Consider the following 22,020-nt stretch of genomic DNA (forward strand, 5'->3'; position numbering starts at 1 on the left):
GTTTTAATAGGCTTCCTTAATATTTCAATTAAACTTTACATTTAACATTAACCATTTGAAATCTTCTACACAAAAGATGCATGCATTGTAAATGTTCGATTAAATTCACTCGGTATTGAGAAACATTATTGAAGGTAATTACATTTGAACCCAGGTTGCACAAGCTATTGATTTGTTATTAAGTCTTCCAGTTAATATCGTCATAAATATTACCAGTATGATTGAGGTCAAATATGGTTTTGAAACAATAGCCCTATATGTGTCCCAATCATTACTAGGTCCGTAAAGGTCCGGGTTAGAACGAACCTTCAGTAACCCATGCTTGTCGTAAGAAGCGACTAACGGGATCGGATGGTCAGGCTCGCTGGCTTGGTTGAACACACACACCCACCACACCCACCATACACACACACCCCTCCCATAATTTGTTAAATATCCTTTGGTACAAAATTGCTGAACCCCACAGTAGGCTACATGTGTCCAAAATTGATTAAACACACACACACACACACACACACACACACACACACACACACACACACACACCACCTCCCCAGAACAAAATGGGTAACCCCCCTTAAAATCCATCATATCACACACATACACACGCACGCACGCACGCACGCACGCACGCACGCACACACCAGCTATAAATTGTGAACGGTCCCTAATTAACGTTCAGTTATGAAAACATTCATGTACGTGATCACAGTTGTTTTTTTAGTGTCGATTCTACTTTAACATATTAATAAACCTAAACCTTTGATAAAATATGTTTAAACAAACGTTTACAAGCTCGGCTGGTGAAGAACGTGGATGTAAATATAGGCCGGTACGAGGAATCCCACTAAGGGGAATTCCTGAGTGACGTCACAGTGGAAGACGTGCCGATCTTCACGCAGCTCTCACCCCACACGTGCTCCGCTGCTGTCTCCCTAAAGCGCGGGTCTTGACGGGAGGGCGGGGAACGGGCTGGCGATACAGTAGCTGGAGGTCCAGCGGGGAGGACGGTTGTCTTTGACCACATGCAACCACTTTGAAATCAGTTCTGGTTACAGTTTGAACTTCATTCATACCGTGGGTGGGTGAGATGTAACCATGACAACTGAGAAGGAAGTACGTGGATGACATTGGCAGCGGTAGACGACAGCGTGGTCAGCGACAACAAAATGGTAAGTATGATAGATTCACTTCATTAGTGGTGAGTTCCTACTTGTTTTTATCTCATAAGTTCTAATTATTGCGGACAGCTTCAGTTGCAGGTAAACTGGCATATTATGTATGTATCAGAGCGGCAATCACCTGTTACAATTCGATTATTGCTAATAAAGGGCTGCCGTTATGTACTGAGATATTAATTTTAAAATCCGGCATTGAACAAGAAGCAAACAAGTGAAAAGTTATTTCATGGAACCAACTGTGTTCCGGTGATTTAGACTGAGTGAAAGGTATCCGTAAAATATGAATGAAATCCTGAACCACAATTTTAACTAAACCCCCATGAACCCATCCCATTCAACCCAACCCTATACACCATTCAACCCCACACCACTTCCCCCTCCCTCTCAGAGTGCTAACAGTTTAGAATCACAGACAGGCTTCAATTTGATTTGAATCTGGGCCGAAAAGATGTAAGATAACCATTGGTTTTCATTATTAATAATATATTTACGATTACATTTTGCGCTGAATTCATTCTACATGTACGAATAACGTTCAAAATAGAAATTGCTGTTTCTGCCTCGCATCACGTAGCTCATACACCAGGCGGAAGTGGAACTCCCTGAACAACTAGGAGATTCCGAGTGATGACGTCATCAGTGCGATCGGGGAGCGTGTAAATAGATTATACGCTGTTATCAGTGGTGTTAATATAGGTAATCTTTCTAGGAGAACTGGGTGAAATATATCGGGTGTTATCAGATTATAGTTGAGGCGAGTTGTACAGCTCCTGAATTTGTGTACATCACTCTAATCTTTGCGTTAGACGTTTTTTAGTGTCCACATGGTAACGCCATGCTAACTCATGTTGACAGGTGATGTCTGGCTAAATTGCTCCTGAAGCTTGCAAAAGGTCACTTTTAAACATTGTATGATCCCGAAACCGTATTGATTATTTAGCATTTCGTTCAACTGTCATACAAGGTGAACTGATGTCTAAATTGCGCCCCTTGGCTATGCTAAGATCCGATGATCGTAAGTTCAAATCCCAGATTCACCTTGATGAAGACTTTACCTCTAACATATACCTCCGTTCTCTTGAGCCTCACCTTGAGTAGCGAAAGAATCAAATGTAAACGCTATTATATGTTTTGGTTTGGTTTGTTGTTTTATGCCGCACTCAGCAATATTCCAGCTATATAGCGCCGGTCTCAGTAATAATCGAATCTAGACCAGACAATCTAGTGATCAACAGCATGAGCATCAGTATAATATGTTCTTCATTAATAAGTGCTATTGACTTTAAGAACAACATTATGCTTTTTCAATATTTTTTCGGATATTTACAATTGTTGCTGTGGTAACGGTATTTCTGTGCTGCTCTTTAAGCCAATGATTGTGACGAGTGGCTACACAGACAAGGCAGTATGGAAATCGTTGCTAGGGACCATCACAGTTAACAGAGAGCATGCGGTTACCCCAGTTACTACAAACACCACTAACTAGTGAATAATTCTTAAAGTTTCATTACACAATTACTGCCAACGGGATGTAAGTCTGAGCTGTAACTAGTAAAGTAGTGATTGATCGTTGGACCTTGAAGCTGACAATCTCAGGCATGCGTCCAGGTGAAGTAAGTGACTGGCAAAATGGAAAACATTTTTAGAGTGGTTTAGCATCTAATTGGGGTGAGTGAGTTTACTTCTACGCCGCACTCAGCAATATTCCAGAAATATGGCAGCGGTCTGTAAATATTCGAGTCTGGACCAGACAATCCTGTGATCAACAGCATGACCATCGATCTGCGCAATTGGGAACTGATGACACGTGTCAACCAAGCCAGCGAGCATGACCACCTGATCCCGTTAGTCGCCTCTTACGACAAGCATGGGTTACTGAAGGTTCATTCTAACCCGGACCTTCACGGGTGAAATCTAATTGGACTAATACAGTCAAATCTGCACTCTTCTCAAACAAAACCACTTTCAATTTGCAATACGCACTTGCACGCCATGAATGAACTCCCCAGCAGTGACAGGCTCGCACCAGATTTCCGTGTTCAACAAATGCATACTTCAAGAGTTACGGGACCTTTTGTCCGGATGTTTACCCTGAATACAAAAAACACACAGATGAAAGGATTCGTCTAACCCAGATGAATGCCTCAATCTGAATCAGACAGAAAAATACAAAAGATTATATTTGTGTCTCATTGCCGAAAGTTTTCATCCTTGGTGGATCAGAAAAATACGGAAGTAGGGTAAAATTAACATTTAAGATAATTTTTCAAATAATAATTGATCAAGATGCAGGGTAGTCTCTTGTCCCTGCATCTACCATGCAGATTCTATGAGGAGAGTGAGTGAGGATGGCTGAACGCCGCTTATAGCAATAATTAAGCAACATCAGAAAACTGGGCTTCACACGTACTCATGTGGGGAATCAAACATCGGTCTTCAGCACGAGGAGCGAACTCTTTAACCACTAGGCTACCCCACCACCCCTCATGAAATGAACGATGCGTCCTCAAAGGAAATCCATATACTTGTAACAAGTCACTCTGAACATATTAAAGTATATTTTAGACTTGACAGAATTAACATATATGTTTTCCACTAAACCAGCTTACCCAAAACACTTTAATTGGGCACTGCAAGATACAAAATATTGAGCTATAGTCAATCCTTCGATTCCTAGTTTGTTCAGCCAAAAATTCCCCAGACCATAACATTTATCCTCCAATCATATATTCATTTTATTATTTTTTATCGTTCTTGTAGCATTTAACAGCTGTATGGCTTCCGATTTTACGGTAATCCAAAGCCGTTCATTGTAGAAGATATTGTACTGGCTAGATGGAATGGATAAATAAATACCCAACGTCTCACATTTGACTTTAAGTCATGTTCTCCTGTAGTCGCCTACGTGACAACAGCCAGGTATACCTCGGGGAGAGCTGATTACAGGTAGGACAGGTGTGATTCAGATAGATCCCTACAGGTAACTACTGCGCGTACTCTCAGGTGTGTAGAGAGGCGGGTATTTGGATCAATATCAGGTAAAGCAAGTTGTGACTAAATTCAGAAGGTTATCTTTCTAAATGGGTCTTCAAGTACACGAATGATAGTTTAATACAATTACGGATCAACATTATTTAACATAAGTGACTTTGGTACCATGTTAGGATTCGAAAATCCTGATGAAACAGACTTATTTGTTGTAACCCTGGTATTTTATCAGTAATGAACTGATAATTAGGAACGCTAGCATACTTGCACAGGGGTGTCCGGAGATAACGGCTTTTCAGATCTTATAAGTTGTATTTATACCTGTCCTATCAGTATTGAGGTTTGTTTGTATTCTGTAGTAAATCAAACCAGGAAAATATGCGAGATAATCAAATACGCTTACTGCTGACCCACGCCGAGTGTTTTTACTGAAGTAAAAAAACAAATCAGGTAGTGAGTGAGTTTGGTTTTACGTCGCTTTTAGCAATATTCCAGCAATATCAAGGCGGGGGACACCAGAAATGGGCTTCACACAATGTACCCATGTGGGGAATCGAACCCGGGTCTTCGGCGTGACGAGCGAACGCTTCAACCACTAGGCTACCCCAGTCTGCTCCAGTCAAGTGTTTGAAGACAGAAACGATGAGTAGTTGTCAGATGTGTAGACAGTTTCCTGTGTGCGTTCTTGCCATACCTCTCTGTGTTCTGTTTCATGGTCCTACACGTAAGGAAATGACCCCAAATACCGCCATTAGTTATAGAATGACTCACGAATCTCGCCGTCCCAATATACACCATTAGCCCGTGGATACGGAGCGTGGAGCGCATTTATCAACAATCACCTTTCTAATACATCTCCGGGCCAGTGTTCAGCCGTAATGGCGATCTGACGTGGGAAATATTTAGATGAGGTCAGCTAGTTTTAAGATGCTGTTATAGGTTTTCCGATGGGTCTAATTTGTGGTCAGTGGGCCCAGTGAGTGGACTGGAGGGCAGATGAATTTTGTCTATCGTTATTCGAGGCCAATCTGAAGGCATACGGGTATTTTTTGTGTTTCATTTAAGCTTGATTCAAATGCAAATATATTTTAAGCTGTTATGAGTCTCCTTCATCAAGGCGATTGTGGTAAGTGAAGTGTCGAGGGTTAGGTTTGGTTGTTGTTTCACGTCGCACATGGATGGAGGCGTGTATGTGAGGATTGTTTCTTTCTGTCGTAGGATTATTATGTATGGCTGGTCTATTGTCGGTCTGTGTACTGTTCTGACGGCCTGCCTCACGACTGTCATGTGTATTATCGGGCAGTGTCGTGAAGGTCCCATTAACGTTGCTTGGTTTGTAGTTTGGTTGTTTAACGCCGCACTCAGCAATATTCCAGCTATATCGCAGCGGCCTGTAAACAAGAAAGGCCTTTTAAAAGGCAACGTTGGAGGCACCTGAGTAAATTAGGAAATTTGGTAATAAGGACGTGAGATGATTTGGGGTGTGAAGCTGATTGCAAGAGCATCACGATGACCATACCTCCGACTATTTGACACTTGCTTCTATTAGAGATCGGTACTCGCATTGCAAATACGGTACTCTCATCTCCAGTATGTGACATTTCATATCAAAGGTCTTTGTCATGTCAAACCATGTTTGGAGATGAAGTACTGGGAGGAAACATGGTCCAATATAGTGTCACTGCCGGGCCAGTGTTCGCACAGTGATTACTAAGACGGTAGCCTATAACATGTACACTCAGCGCTCAGCGTTAGGTACTGGGAGGAAACATGGTCCTATATAGTGTCACTGCCGGGCCAGTGTTCGCACAGTGATTACTAAGACGGTAGCCTATAACATGTACACTCAGCGCTCAGCACTAGGTACTGGGAGGAAACATGGTCCTATATAGTGTCACTGCCGGGCCAGTGTTCGCACAGTGATTACTAAGACGGTAGCCTATAACATGTACACTCAGCGCTCAGCACTAGGTACTGGGAGGAAACATGGTCCTATATAGTGTCACTGCCGGGCCAGTGTTCGCACAGTGATTACTAAGACGGTAGCCTATAACATGTACACTCAGCGCTCAGCACTAGGTACTGGGAGGAAACATGGTCCTATATAGTGTCACTGCCGGGCCAGTGTTCGCACAGTGATTACTAAGACGGTAGCCTATAACATGTACACTCAGCGCTCAGCACTAGGTACTGGGAGGAAACATGGTCCTATATAGTGTCACTGCCGGGCCAGTGTTCGCACAGTGATTACTAAGACGGTAGCCTATAACATGTACACTCAGCGCTCAGCGCTCAGCACTAGGTACTGGGAGGAAACATGGTCCTATATAGTGTCACTGCCGGGCCAGTGTTCGCACAGTGATTACTAAGACGGTAGCCTATAACATGTACACTCAGCGCTCAGCACTAGGTACTGGGAGGAAACATGGTCCTATATAGTGTCACTGCCGGGCCAGTGTTCGCACAGTGATTACTAAGACGGTAGCCTATAACATGTACACTCAGCGCTCAGCGTTAGGTACTGGGAGGAAACATGGTCCTATATAGTGTCGTCACTGCCGGGCCAGTGTTCGCACGGTGATTACTAAGACGGTAGCCTATAACATGTACACTCAGCGCTCAGCACTAGGTACTGGGAGGAAACATGGTCCTATATAGTGTCACTGCCGGGCCAGTGTTCGCACAGTGATTACTAAGACGGTAGCCTATAACATGTACACTCAGCGCTCAGCACTAGGTACTGGGAGGAAACATGGTCCTATATAAGCGTCACTGCCGGGCCAGTGTTCGCACAGTGATTACTAAGACGGTAGCCTATAACATGTACACTCAGCGCTCAGCACTAGGTACTGGGAGGAAACATGGTCCTATATAGTGTCACTGCCGGGCCAGTGTTCGCACGGTGATTACTAAGACGGTAGCCTATAACATGTACACTCAGCGCTCAGCACTAGGTACTGGGAGGAAACATGGTCCTATATAGTGTCACTGCCGGGCCAGTGTTCGCACGGTGATTACTAAGACGGTAGCCTATAACATGTACACTCAGCGCTCAGCACTAGGTACTGGGAGGAAACATGGTCCTATATAGTGTCACTGCCGGGCCAGTGTTCGCACGGTGATTACTAAGACGGTAGCCTATAACATGTACACTCAGCGCTCAGCACTAGGTACTGGGAGGAAACATGGTCCTATATAGTGTCACTGCCGGGCCAGTGTTCGCACAGTGATTACTAAGACGGTAGCCTATAACATGTACACTCAGCGCTCAGCACTAGGTACTGGGAGGAAAAACATGGTCCTATATAGTGTCACTGCCGGGCCAGTGTTCGCACAGTGATTACTAAGACGGTAGCCTATAACATGTACACTCAGCGCTCAGCGTTAGGTACTGGGAGGAAACATGGTCCTATATAGTGTCACTGCCGGGCCAGTGTTCGCACGGTGATTACTAAGACGGTAGCCTATAACATGTACACTCAGCGCTCAGCACTAGGTACTGGGAGGAAACATGGTCCTATATAGTGCCACTGCCGGGCCAGTGTTCGCACGGTGATTACTAAGACGGTAGCCTATAATAACATGTACACTCAGCTCTCAGCACCAGGTCCGGGTTAGAATTGATCTTCAGCAACCCATGCTTGTCGTAAGAGGCGACAGGATCTGGTGGTCAGGCTCGCTGACTTCGTTGCCCCATATCATCGTATCCCCATTGCGTAGATGGATGCTCTTGCTGTTGATCTCTAAACTAGCTCACAACTACCTGCTCAGGACTGCATGCTCCATCTCCCTGTCGGTCGCTGTAACCCTCGTGTCCACCTCTCTATCTATCTACCCATAAGATATGTCTGTCTTGTAACTAGCCCATGTCTGCCTTGTGTGTCTGACCGTCAAATCCTACTGTGTACGTGTCGGCACTCCCACTGATTGTCGTATCTGAGGAATTCAAAAACTGTTTTGTGATGTTAATACGATATACAAACACTCTTATCACATCTACTGACCGAAGGGTTACATACATTCTCACTCCCCTAGAGAGGGAGCAAAGTTCGTCTTTCATTCAGAGAAGCCAAACAGCGCCTCGTAATATTATGTATTACTTATCTCTAGCCTCCAGTAATGCCCTTTATAATACCGCGGAGTTCTTCTTCTTTAGGGGCGGTGGGGGTAGCCTAGTGGTTAAAGCGTTCGTCGTCACGCCCATGGCCCGGGTTCCCAGATGGGTACAATGTGTGAAGCCCATTCCTATTGCTGGAATATTGCTAAAAGCGGCGTAAAACGCAACTCACTTACTCTGCTTCTGTATACCATAGGCGTGTGACCCAGCATTTCCTGCCGAATACCCGCGTTCAATTCACCAACGGGACGAAATGTCTAGGGATGGGTGCGTGCGTGCGTGCGTGCGTGCGTGCGTGCGTGCGGACACCTGACAGGAGCGGTGGACACCTGAATAAAGGCTGATGTGTCCAACTTGATTTAGACTAACGCTCAGTTTCTTAATATATATAATGTTGACTGTAAGAAATAAACCACTTTGTTTGAAAAGTGAGTGAGTGGTTGGGTTTTACGCCGCTTTTAGCAATATTCCCACAATATCACGGCGGGGACACAATAAATGGGCTTCACACATTTAAATTGAAAAGGAGCCCCATGGAGACCAGAGATTCAGAACCTGAAAAAATCTAAACTTGCTTCATTTAGGGCTTTAGCATTGCAGGGAGGGCTAGGCTGTAGGGAAAATAATGTGGTTCAGAGAATGTGAGACAGACTAAAATTGATTGGACATTTGTTTTAGTGTTGTTTCATAAAATTCATACCGAGAACAAAACTAATGGCTGATATGAACAGAATGGAGATATATCAACAACAGGCTTGAACACCGACCCTGGATTAACACTGGAGCTGAACGATTAGTCTGAATTTATAGAATTTTGATAGTAACAAATAATCCCATTTAAATTGAAAAGGAGCCTTAGTCAGATAGGAGACTCGGAGATTCTTCACTTATGAAGAGAGGTAGTTTTTTCGCAGATGATAACAGATCCTGAACCTGATGAAATCTAGACTTGCTTCATTTAGGGCTTCAGCTTTGCAGAAAGGTGAGCCAGCGAGTTTAATTTTACGCCGCTTTTAGCACTGTTCCAGCAATATCACGGCGGGGGACACCAGGAATCATAGAGCCGTACCACGAAGGCATTGTTAGTCTAGGAGAGTACATGTATATTGAGGTTTTGGTTTTGTAACTCGAGGCGATGTGAACGTACATGCATGTGGGTTGATATCTTTTCATTACTTAGCCTGATATATTGTCTTTAAAATGAACATATTTTACAGAAAAGTAATTGCAGATCTTAAATTATTTTAATTCAATGTAATACAATTGAGCCATGAGAATGTATTCAATCTGGACTTGCGTGGGCTTTCATGGATATAATTGTTTCAGGGCCAGTTTCAAAGACTATTTATGTTAATGTCTCTTGTTTTAGATCCGGACAATTTCCTGAAAACAGGACGAATCAGTCCCATGTAAATGCATAAACTGTCTATGAATACCAGCAACGGATATTATATCGTTTCGCTAATACTTGTTTTCGGCCACCGGGACGCAGAACAATATCAATACCTTTGTAAGCACGTGGTGAACTTGATAAAAAGAGAGAACTGATTTAAAAAGATAAAAGAACACATATACATATTTTTAACAATTTTTAAAATGGTAAAAAGTGGTATTACTATTTTTGTTGCTAGATTGTTTGGTATAATTTTGTATGAATGAGATATTTAGTGAGTGGTTTAATTAATTTGGGATCTGTTAGAATGTGCTTGAAATCAGAAGAGTACTACTGGTTTTGGTATCTACATACCCCCAAAAAGCCTTAAACAATTCTATAATCTCCCGGCAAACTCCAGTATCTTCACAGCAGAACTTTCAGCCATAGTTCAGGCCTTGCAAACAACATCTGACCAAACAAAAACTACCATCTGCATTTTTACGGATTCCTTAAGCTCAATACAGGCTCTCAAAAATTACTCTACAACAAAAAGACCAGATCTAATACATACACAGAAGAATACTATACCACAAAAACAAAAATATTCAAATACATGTATATTTTATCTGGGTCCCGTCACATATCGGAGTCCATGGCAACGAAATAGACATCCTTGTCAGTTGTGTGTAATTGTGAAACCAGTAAAAGACTGTAAAACTTTATCAATTTTTCATGATATATCCATGTCTCCATGTAAAGACTGAGAATTCTCAGAATGGATAAAGGTCAGTTCATTAACCAACTAACTGGTCAAGTTCATTTTAGCAGGGGTAGAACAGGTCAGATCGGTGTATTCCCCATAACTTGACTTCCTGATCACTGGACCGTATCATGTTGTTTTAACCTGTAGGCAGTATGGGAATACACCGCTTCTATGGATGAATATGTTTGTTCCAAGAACAGATTTTCAGCGGATACAGACGCATTTGAGCAATCTTCTTTACGAAATGGATTATGTTAAACAGACCCGTTTTGTGATATGTCAAAGTAGTCGGAATGGCTTCTGGAAACCTGACCTAATATACGGAGTATTTCGTGGTAGAATCAAAACCGTTAGGGTTTAAGGTCTGTATTCTATAATAAAACATCCAGTGATTTACAACATCATACCTGTAAGGGGAATCGAACCCAGACCTTAGGTTAACTAAGCTACCCGACTGCCGGTAGAATAGAATCTGAGGAACACGGACCATTCCATACAAGATGTTAGTTTAATGATCTATTCAGTTCTGTCATATGTTTTATCCTTGATTAGATATTCCTTGGACATATTCCCCGACGCTGCTTTGTTCCTAGACTAACAACTAGTCTCTGAAATGAACATATTTTACAGAAAAAATGTTCATAGTAAAAATAATATAATATAATGAAAAGGAGCCCTTAGACTGATCTAGACTTGCCACATTTTCTAGACTTGCCACATTTTCTAGACTTGCCTGGGCTTTCTTGGATATATTTGCTTCAGGGTCTGTACGACAGACTACTATGTTCCTGATGAGACCCTATGTTTTCTTTCGATAGCCAGAGAGACAGGTCGTGTCGCGGTGGAGGGAAGGACCTTCACATGCCATCGGACCGATTCCACCAAAATATTTGATTCGCTTACACGGGAGTTATGGGAATATTTGTCGTCTGTTGTGGTCACTGGCTCGCAAATAAGTACGGGCATGCTTTTCCTTGTTTCAAGAATTCATGTCTGTGATTTCCCCTCATAGAAGATCTAATGGTTATCAGGAAGTAACGCAAAATTGAATACACCTGCTTGGTGGCACTGGGACCTTCACTACAATTTGAGAACAAATATTGAAAAATCACGTCTTTTCATACTCGTTTGTAACTAGAGGTATAGATAAGCCTAAATGAAACAAGATGGATATCCAGTTTTTAGGCCGCATATTTTGGGGGTTATTTGTTTATTTGGCCTTATTTGCAGAGTCTATAGCTAAGCCTTTGGACAATTAAAATTTAGAAAGCGAACAAGTATTGTAATTTTTTTGTGAGTGTCATATTGAGTGTAAATCCATCAAAGATGAAGAGGTCCAGCAATAAGGGATTTTTTTGTTTGTTTTCTAACAGAAGTGTTTACAAAGTTTGTGTTATTGATGAGCTTCATGCATTTCTTTATTGTTGCAAATGTTGAATCCTTGTATCCATGATGATACGAGCAGTGTGTAGGTGATAAGAGATATCAACACTTACTGATAACATATGATAACAATTTGGAAGACCCGGACTGACCTCCAAATGCAGTTATCAAGTTATGTTAGTGTTGAGCCCCCTTGAGATACCCCATTTGCTCCGGAAACCCTCTCTGGCGTTCGTCACTCATCCTTCGGCTAAGCTCACACCCATCACTGTCAGTTTTGCATATACACTACATTCAAATGTGCTCAGCCTACTCCTTGAAGCCAATCAGATGCCGGGGTCGCTAAGGTTGTTTACTCTGAGGTCCGCGCGATGTGAGCCGTGAAGGTGGTACCGTCAGACCGAGCACATCTGGACTTTATAACATTCCGGAGTGGTTATTTGCGTTCGTTCATTAACCATTTCACCTACACAGTACTTTGATAACAATATAAAGTCCAGTTTTCAGGGAAAGCACCTTTTTGAAACAATGTATTAAAAAGTTTTCTTAGAAATGGTAAAATAATATGTGTAGAACATGTAAGCATTTCTACAATTATACAGTCATTACCTGGAGATTTACCTCTTTTTAATGATCTAAGGCTAATATAATTTCAGAATCAGTGAAATCACATTCAAGAATAGTTGCATCAATATCAACAACACAATCCTTAACATCTTGACATTCCCAATTTACTGTATCACTGGGCACAGGTCTATTAAAAACCGTGTTAAAATGATCAAGCCACATGTTTTTATTGATCTGAGGTGGTGTCCAGAGATGGATCGTAGCTCTTTCCAAAATGATTTTGGGTCCGATAATGTTGCATTTAATCTGTTTCTCCTTTTGAGCTTAAACATGGCCTTGGACTTTCTACATATATTTTAATAACCATTCCTTAGTTTGCAATACATGCTTCTTGTTTCGTTTGATTTATGTTTTCTGAATCTTCTCAAAGAGCGTCTTGCTTCTCTTTTAGCAGATTTACAGTAATGATTATAGAATTAATTATTGAAGATATTTTTGTTTCCAAGAGGCGTTTTCATACAATCAGCAGCTCCAAGAATGACAGAAACAAATTCATCGACTGCATGATTAACATCGTTCTCTATATGATCTTTGAGTTCCTCATTCCTCCACAGACAACTTCGAACTTGTAAATATGCATCAGCCTTGTTATCGTCCCACCTATATCTACACTCATCTTGTGATTGTTCATGTTTACAGTTAGCATTATTGTCTGTCACTGCAGTAGTACACTTTAAATGTAAACTCACTGGCATATGCTTCGACTCTACACGAGTATCAATATGCATGTAATTACAGATTTGTTGTACATCAACAGAACTAATGAAATAATCAATTACACTGCATCCTTGGTTTGAAATGTAAGTGAAAGTGCCATCCAAATCTCCATTTGTTCTTCCATTGAACAAGTAAAGATTGTGAGCAAAACATAGGTCTAAAAGCTTTCGACCAAACGTGTTTATAACATTATCGCATGAGTGTCTCTGGCCAAGTAGCACAGGATCTTCATCCGGGAAGGCACTGTCCAAGTCGTTCAGTATCAAATGTCTCTGGTGGGCTGTTACCACTACCAACTCTGGCGTTCAAGTCCCCACAGATAATAACTTCTGGGTTCGAGTCACGATTTTGAGTGAGCCATTCATCTAGCTTGTCGATGGAGTTAGATTTATCGACTGCAACATAAAAAGTCGAGCTGGCAGGAGGGGCATACATTCCTAGTATGATGATTTCTTTATGTTTAATGACAATGTTCTTCTCTATTTTGAGACATACTATAGCAAACACTATAGTTTAGTCTATAATTTATAGTAAAAATTAGGTTGGGGGTACGTAAGGGGAAATAGTTCCTTCCGTTCCCCCAACCCTAAACCTAACCCTAACTTAAATTTTGGACTTTAGTCATTTTGTGAGTTCTCTAGTAATTCTTGTGTTAAGTTTCGTTAATAATTTTAGTAGCCTATATTTATGAATATTATTTGGGATGGGGGAACGGGAGGAACTCTTACCACGTAAGGAGCTCTTACCTTCCATATTGGCGGTCGTGTGAGCAGTTGAGCCCCACAACTGTTATGTAAAGATGAAACTCCATGAGATCTCACCTTGAAGACCCATTATCAGGATACAGATAAAGACCGGATGTTTAGTGTCTGACGTGAACGCCGAAATAGTGAACAGTTTAAACTGTCCCCAGGACGTCGTATATAAGAATGGTATTCGAATTCTGCGTGTGTGGTGTGCTGGTTGTTGGGAATTAAAGGTTGTGTTGTAATTCTATCAAATATGACCAGTTGTAACTCGCCTTCCTTCTAAAACCACGCACAATTCAATCACATTCACACTTAAGCCCTTGTCACCTATTAACGGAGAATCAAGCACATTGCGTCCAGATTATTGTATTCAGAGAAAACAGTTCATTGAATTGTGTGCTCCTCGTGCGGTTCATGCAACAGGTGTTGATTGGCGGAACTTGAAGGCACCTCATGACACTATACCGCGTGCATTGCTGCACGTGTTGTTCATGCACCAGGTGTCAGTTGGCTGCGCGGATGGAGCACTCGTGACATTACATTATCGGGAATCGGCGTTAATCAAACTTGCACGGGAAAAGGAAAGTTATAATGTACGTGTGTTCCTGCATGAATGATCGTGATTCATCATGCCAGGAAATCGTGGATATTTCTTTTGCAGCGATCAACTACCTTTCCTGGGCAAGACAAATATATTTCATATGTACTTGGATAGTCTGTCTAACAGTCCCTGAACCACATTATTTTCCCTACTGCCTTGCCCTTCCTGCAAAGCCCTAAATGAAGCAAGTCTGGATTTCCCCAGGTTCAGGAATCTCCCAAATGTAAATGTGTGTATTTGACTATTTGTTGCTATCACAATTATGTATATTTAGGGACTAAGCATTAAACTAGTATTTAGACTTTAGTCCTTAGCGTTGGGTATACACTAACAACTAGTCTCTGAAATCAACATAGTTTACAGAAAAAACAGTTTATACTAGACTACGTTGAGTGTGGTGAATGAGAGAGTGGTTTTCACCGCAATCGCTGTATCGGCTATGTCACGGCAGCCTGAAACAGTTTAGGTATAGGAAAACAGGTGTATTCCGATATGCAAGTCAGCGATAGTTCAGTTTGTTTTTGGCAAGTACAATCATTATCATCTCGACACCAACAAACTACTTGAAGATGTCATCCCGGAGATTCCCGCGTGGGTACATCCGCTGACGCCCCGCCAGTGATTACCTTTTGAAATGGCCCTGATTACAGGTATAGCAAATAACGCCAGTTGTCATAGCCTGTTTTACAGTCCTCGAATCGTACTATTTTCAATTCTGTCCATCCCTTTCTGCAATGGGGACGGTAGGGTAGCCTAGTGGTAAATGCGTTCGCTCGTCACGCCGAAGACCCGGTTCGATTCCTCACATGGGTACAATGTGTAAAGCCCATTTCTGTTGTTCCCTGCCGTGATATTGCTGGACAATTGCTAAAAGCGGCGTAAAACTAAACTCGCTGGCTCACCTTTCTGCAATGCTAAAGTCCTAAATGAAGCAATCCAGATTTCGTCAGCTTCAGGGTCTGTTATCATCTGCAATAAAACTCAATTCAGGAGTGAAGAATCTCTGAATCTCCCATGTGACAAAGACTCCTTTTCAATTTAAGTCTGGTTATTTCGTACTACCAAAATTATATATATATTCAGAGACTAATAGTTCAGCTCCAATGTTAAATCAGGGTTCGTGTTCCAGCGTGATATATCTCCATTCTGTTGTGATTAGATTTGTTCTCAGTACGATCTATGAGACAACAGATGTCCAGTGAAGTCGGACACGCCAGCGAGACAGATTCTGTGCTACTTTAATGAGACTGAAGCAGCAAGAATTGTAACCGGATTGCCTAACTTCGCTTCAAGATATAGTGTATACAGTGAAACTGGTTGGTTACCATTGAAAGTTAGACGAACACAAAGAGTGAGTGCGTGAGTATGGTTTTACGCCACTTTTAACGATTTTCCAGCAATAGCACGGCGGGGGACACCAGAAATGGGCTTCACACATTATACCCATGTGGGGAATCGAACCCGGGTCTTCGGCGTGACCAGCGAACGCTTTAACCACTAGGCTACCCCACCGCCTCCGAACACAATCACAAATCAGATTTGGCTATTCCTAAATTTCGCACCTTTCGTCATTTATTTATGATTCTGCAAGTAATTGAAATGTTCTCTCCTCTACAACAAAATGCACTAATTCAACATCATCGTTTAAATTTAAGTCGTCTGAAAAAAATGACAAAGTTCCAAAATATTTTCTATTTGGTGAAAGAAAGGCAAATACTAGTATGCTACACACGAAGTTAAGACATTCGTGTAGTTCATTACATGCAATTCTTTTTGTATTAATTTATCAGAGTAGGGCTTGCAATTGCGGTGCTCCGGTGGAAGATGCTAACCATTTCTTTTTAAAATGTCCAAAACTTGTCAATTGCCGTTTGATACCATTCTTTTCGGCAACCCTGCTCTGCGAAATACTATTAATGAAAATGTCTTTAGACATGTGCATAAATACATATATATTTGAATAAAATATGGTCAAACAATAGGAGACTGTGATTGAGTCACTTTCAAAACGAAGTAATGGCGGCGAATGATCAATTAGGCTGTATGCTACACGGATAATCGGGATTGACATATATCATGACAGAAATTTATATACTACCCTTCAAAGGTTTAGACTCACTTAAAGCACCAACTATATGTTACGTATATATACTCATAGAAAGGAATAAGGGAACACATGAAAGTGTTCCTTTATTCTTTCCTAGGTTTCTTCACAAGGTATGTATTTCAACGTGAGGAACACTTGTACTTTATGTGTTCCCTTATTCGTCTCCATGAGTATATATGGTTACATCGAAGATGAAATTCTCCACTAACTTAGGGGAACCAACTATACAACCTTATGCAGATGAAAAAGCACGAAGATCATGCATCAGATTGCTGAAAAGCATGCGCAAATACCGTGCATGTGAACATCTGCGTTTTGGTGTACAGTTTTTTAAGCATTCGCCAATTTTCACTGAGTTTCATAACTTATTGAACTCATGATAATAATCTTTTCAATTACGAATTTGTTTTCCAATACACCAGTTCACGTGTAAACAATACATTTAAACAGTATGGAATATTTTGCAAAATCTAGTTTGAAACAGTTGACTGAAGTAAGTGGCTACATTTACACTAGCGAGTCTCAACTTTTGGTGGACAGTATATATCGGTGAAAGAAACAGGAAGTGAGAAGCCTTTATTCAGGTGTCCTCCGCTCCAGGAATGTGTTGGTAATGGGGTTGCGCACGCACGCACACGCTTGAAGATAGCTGCATGTATCCAAATAGTTATAAACTGTTAAAATCCAGTACAGTAATAAGGACTATTTTTCAGAGAAATGAAAAAAATGCCAAGTGCGCCCTTCAAGAAATACCCATTTTTCTAGCGATAAGCATCGTCATCGGATTGTGGTCACGTGACTCCTACAATCTTTGGTCATGATTTTCGAAGCTCTCTTAGCGCTAAGATAGTCGTAAGTGCCATTCATTAGCATTGACTTACAACTATCTAAGCGCTAAGAGAGCTTCGAAAATCTAGGCCCTGCCGAGGATCGGTAAGATGACCGCGAGCGTCTGTATTGTTTACTTTACAAGTATTTCCACGCTACTATCTCCATTAATTAATCGTCGCGATATTTTTTAGATTCTGCTTCAAGTGGCGAGGTCTGTTTAAAATGTGTGTCATCTTGCACTGAATGTGGATCGCTGCACTTTCACCCACACCTCATCCACATGACAGCTTTAAGGTTTTGTTGGACTTTTTATAACTTAAGAGAGAGAAAATGAGTTCGACTGTACTCAAACAAGTGCTCCCTCCCCTGGAACGTATGCTACGCTGCATTGACGTCATAAGTTATTGACAATGACCTCTCTTCATAATCTGCACGTGCAAGGTCAGCTGACTATAGATAAGGTTACACAGATGTTAGGACCGTTGCGTTCACAAGTGCTAAATGTTCCTAACAATTCTAAATACCCCCTCTTGCTGTTTAAATGTTTCTTATCGTGAAATGTTTATCACAGATAGACGCGTGTTGAAGCATTATAGATAACTGGTTGTATTACGGTCGTTTACGAAGATGAAGTTGTCGCAGTAGATGGCAGTAGACGTCGTGGTTGTTGTCCTGGTATCGATAAGTTGGTGTGTATATTAAAAATACATGTATACTGTAAGTAGTAGAGTCCAAAAACAATGTTTAACTTGAAACTGACCAAATCATGCTAGGCTGAGTTGGATTGGTATGTTATTTATTTATTTATTTATCTGTGGAAAACTATTAAATGTTATTCATAACAATGATGGGTATTCAACCCTATGACAGCGCCTTGTCCTTCATTTCTTAAGCATAAGAACGTATTTTATATCAAGTATTTTGTCGTCTTAAACAACAAACAGCGGCGTTAAACAACAAACAAATACGGAAATAAACAATTTGCTCCAGTGGATAAAATAATTCTGCTCTACCAGATAGAAGTGAATTATTTGTCAATCGCGTCTTCGAAACCATTATGAAATAAAAAACACCCCTCTCACTTTTCCAAAATTGGATCGATGGTGTAGCCCTTGAGCCTTGCGCCGAAGACAGACGGCAGTGAGAAGCACTTGCATGGTACCCTCCGCCGTGATCATGTTACAAGAATATAGTCAAAAAAGCGTAAAAGTAAACTAACTGGCTTTCTCAAAACTACCTTTCTGTCCCTAATGTTTTAATCGTAAAGCTCACAATTCGAAGTATTTGTTGTTGGCTGTTTTGTTGCCGCACTCAGCAATATTCCAGCAATATTCCAGCTATATGGCAGCAGGCTGTAAATAATGGAGTCTGTACCTGAAGTCCAGTGATCAACATCATGAGCATCAATCTAGGCAATTAGGATACGATGACATGCGTCAACCAAGTCAGCGAGCTTGACCATCCGTTAGACGCCTCTTACGACAGGCATGGGTTGCTGAAGATCAATTCTAACCAGGATCTTCATGGGTCCGTAGTAATAAGAAGTACTATCGGCAGCAACAGCATCAGCTGTCAAAGTAATATTATTAATAGTACCGGATGGCCTGGTCGTTGTAGTAAACGGGCATGACATGATCAAACTCATATCTTTGCACTTTCATTCGAATTCTGCAACCAATGACGTCATGTGCAGCGGGATCGGTTTGATGAACTAATAGTTAATACGTCGGCAACTGTGTCACCTCACACCATGGCTAGAAGGTCGAACAGTACCTAGCACTGGGAAAGGTTATTTCTGTCCTCGTTATCGCGACATTATGCGATGGGCTATCATTCCTAAGTGACATGGCGTATTTCATAAGACGCCCATGATGCCGGGACAACTGTAGCCATGTGTGGCGACACGTACAACGTTGTGTTTTATCTCTAGGCAAGCGGCACTTCCCAATCCCCTACCCTGTCTTGGGGAGCAACTGGGTCACAGCCGCGTCAACGCTGTCGTCACCAGCGGAGATCACATGAAATCACACCAACGTATGTGCGTGAAGGCGCTATTTGTTTGATACGATGAAATCAAATTATGTTCCAGATATAGTTTGAACTTTCCGGATATAGTTATGACAGACTCCACAATTACGACAGCCTTGATATTTATCGGTGTGATTAAGGGAAAATCCATTTTCGGATAAACTTTTTAGTTCAGATGTGATGCGGGTTTGAAGGATCCATAACGAGAAACGATTTGAAATACAATTTATTAATCATTGGTGTCTCAACGGATTAAATAACGACTGTGTCTAAGGTTTTGTTTTGTTTTTGTTGTTTAACGGCGCATTCAGCAATATTCCAGCTGTATGGCGGCGGTCTGTAAATAATTGAGTCTGGACCAAACAATCAAGTGACTGTGACTGCATGACTGTGTGTGTAAGGTATATTAGATTCGTTCTATTCCTTCATTACATTTCTGAGCGGTGTAGCCTATTGGTTAAAGGGTCCGCTCGTCACGGGTTCGATGCCCCACATGGGTACAATGTGTGAAGCCCATTTCTGGTGTGCCCACCGTGATACTGCTGGAAGGAAAATTGCTAAAAGCGGCGTAAAACTCACTCATTACATTTCTTTTGATGGGTATATTTCAAGAGCGCATCCGAAGCGGTTATCCGAAATTGTTCTGTTTCAGATGCTGTACCGGTTGTTACGGATGGCGAAGTGTGCAGCAAGGCTAGACCACTGGACTATATACAAATACACCACATTGCGTTACGTGGATCCCTTATTGAACGACTGCTATCAGCATGTTTATGAATTATGGAAACACACAGAGCAGCTTTCAAATTACAAGGCTTCGCGCGGACCTCATAGAAGACAAGTTCCACTAAGGCGGACTGCGCGGACGTCGGAGGGAGACAACTTCGACAGAGGACGGTCGCGCGGACGTCGGAGAGGACAGAATCAGCTTCATGCTAACAAATGTCGCATGTCTGTTGCTGTGTCACGATACAAGAAGGATAAAGTAATTTCTTGTGCGTGTCACAGTAACAAAACATGGTCATATAGAACTTCTGAAGTGAAACTATAACATATAAAAACCCACCGAATTTGTCAGTAATATTTTTTTATAAGTAACTCGTCACGACGATATTCCTAGATTAGCAGATAGTTATATGTGTGTGTGTGTGTGTGTTTCAACACAAAACGGGATAGTCTTTGATGCTGCGTATTCTTGTAAATGTGTACCTTAGAAATATATATTCTGAACTTTAATCACATTTATTTGTTTGACTCTACTCTCGTGAAAAGCACACAATGATGGCTAGGCACGCTTCACGAAAACGTTTTGTTTAATCGTAAGTAAAGCTTGCGCTTAGTGACGTCATCAAGACTACTGTATTCAGCTGGTGCATCTACGGAATCTATACCAATATCACAAGCTTAACAGCTAGCATAATTCCTGGGTTGAAACCAATTAGTGGTAGAACGGTACGCAACCGGTCGAGGGAATACAACACCAAGTGCAACAAACATTTGAGCTGGCGAGATGACACCCAAACTGCACAGGCAGTGCGCTGTATGTACTGAGTACTTGCAGACTTAGGTCTACCCCTTTCATTTTCACCCTTGAAGAAATCACAGACTTTGTAAATTATAGACTTTTCGTCGAGAGCAAATTTCATTTTCTCTCACTTAGTCAATCAGCAGTAATCACATGTCACTGACGGCACTAATGCACGTGGATCTCGCTTTTCGAGCTCTTCCTTTAGTTGTCATTGCTCCCTTGTCATAAACTGGGAAAACGCACAAATAAATGATGACAGTTTCTTAAACAACTTTTTATATTTTTTTGACAAAAATTGTGCAATTTTTTTGATAGAGTTGGTCTGCTGTTTTTATTGCACTCCGCGTTGGTTTGATTCCTTTTTGTCTATTTGTTTTTGTTTTAGATTGCAATTCATCGGTATCATTTTGTCTCAAACGGACTGTACATGGCAGCGTTTATAAATCATCGAGTCTGGACCAGACAATCCATTGATCAACAGCATAAGCATCGATCTAGGCAATTTGTATACGATGACATGTGTCAACCAAATCAACGAGCCTGACCACCTGATCCCGTTAGTCGCCTCTTACGACAAGCATGGGTTACTTAAGATCAATTCTAACCGTCCATATTAAACTCTCGGGTTAGCACTATCACCACATTAGACGCACAGACAAACAGACGCACAGCTTGTGGAACATGAGTCAAACGTATAGATTTTACGACGCTTCCTGAAACCTATAGACTTTAAGACGTCTTTGTCGCCAAAAAACACTGTATGCAAACCATTCTGTCAGTGGCAAAGCGATGACGGACTTTTAAAATTTATCATTCTCAGCAGCGATGTAAGTCCCTCAGGGAAGTAAGAGGCAACACAAAATGCAGCAACATGCGCACATGTGCCAGTTTGATGATGAATCACAATTAGTGAGGAAGTAAGATAAATATTCTTCAGATGTGTTCAGTTTATTAAAAGATATTTGAGTCGAAAAGTAGGGGTTAGTCTGGCACAATTTTATATACCTGTTAATATTAGGTTGCAT

The 22,020-nt window shown here is 41.4% G+C and overlaps 2 long non-coding RNA genes across 2 annotated transcripts; one reads left to right on the forward strand and one right to left on the reverse strand.

The window, feature by feature from the left end:
• Nucleotides 1-927: 927 nt before the first annotated feature.
• LOC124256142 lies at nucleotides 928-21,263 on the forward strand. The gene is made up of 2 exons (XR_006892835.1): nucleotides 928-1,172; nucleotides 20,120-21,263. It is a non-coding gene; the product is annotated as an uncharacterized LOC124256142 (long non-coding RNA).
• On the reverse strand, nucleotides 13,317-13,990 carry LOC124256143. The gene is made up of 2 exons (XR_006892836.1): nucleotides 13,898-13,990; nucleotides 13,317-13,546 (listed from the first exon to the last, which is right to left on the reverse strand). It is a non-coding gene; the product is annotated as an uncharacterized LOC124256143 (long non-coding RNA).
• Nucleotides 21,264-22,020: the final 757 nt, after the last annotated feature.

The sequence above is a fragment of the Haliotis rubra genome, unplaced genomic scaffold, assembly GCF_003918875.1.
Source record: "Haliotis rubra isolate DU_JTF1 unplaced genomic scaffold, ASM391887v1 Scf62, whole genome shotgun sequence".
In the NCBI taxonomy this organism is placed as follows: domain Eukaryota; kingdom Metazoa; phylum Mollusca; class Gastropoda; order Lepetellida; family Haliotidae; genus Haliotis; species Haliotis rubra.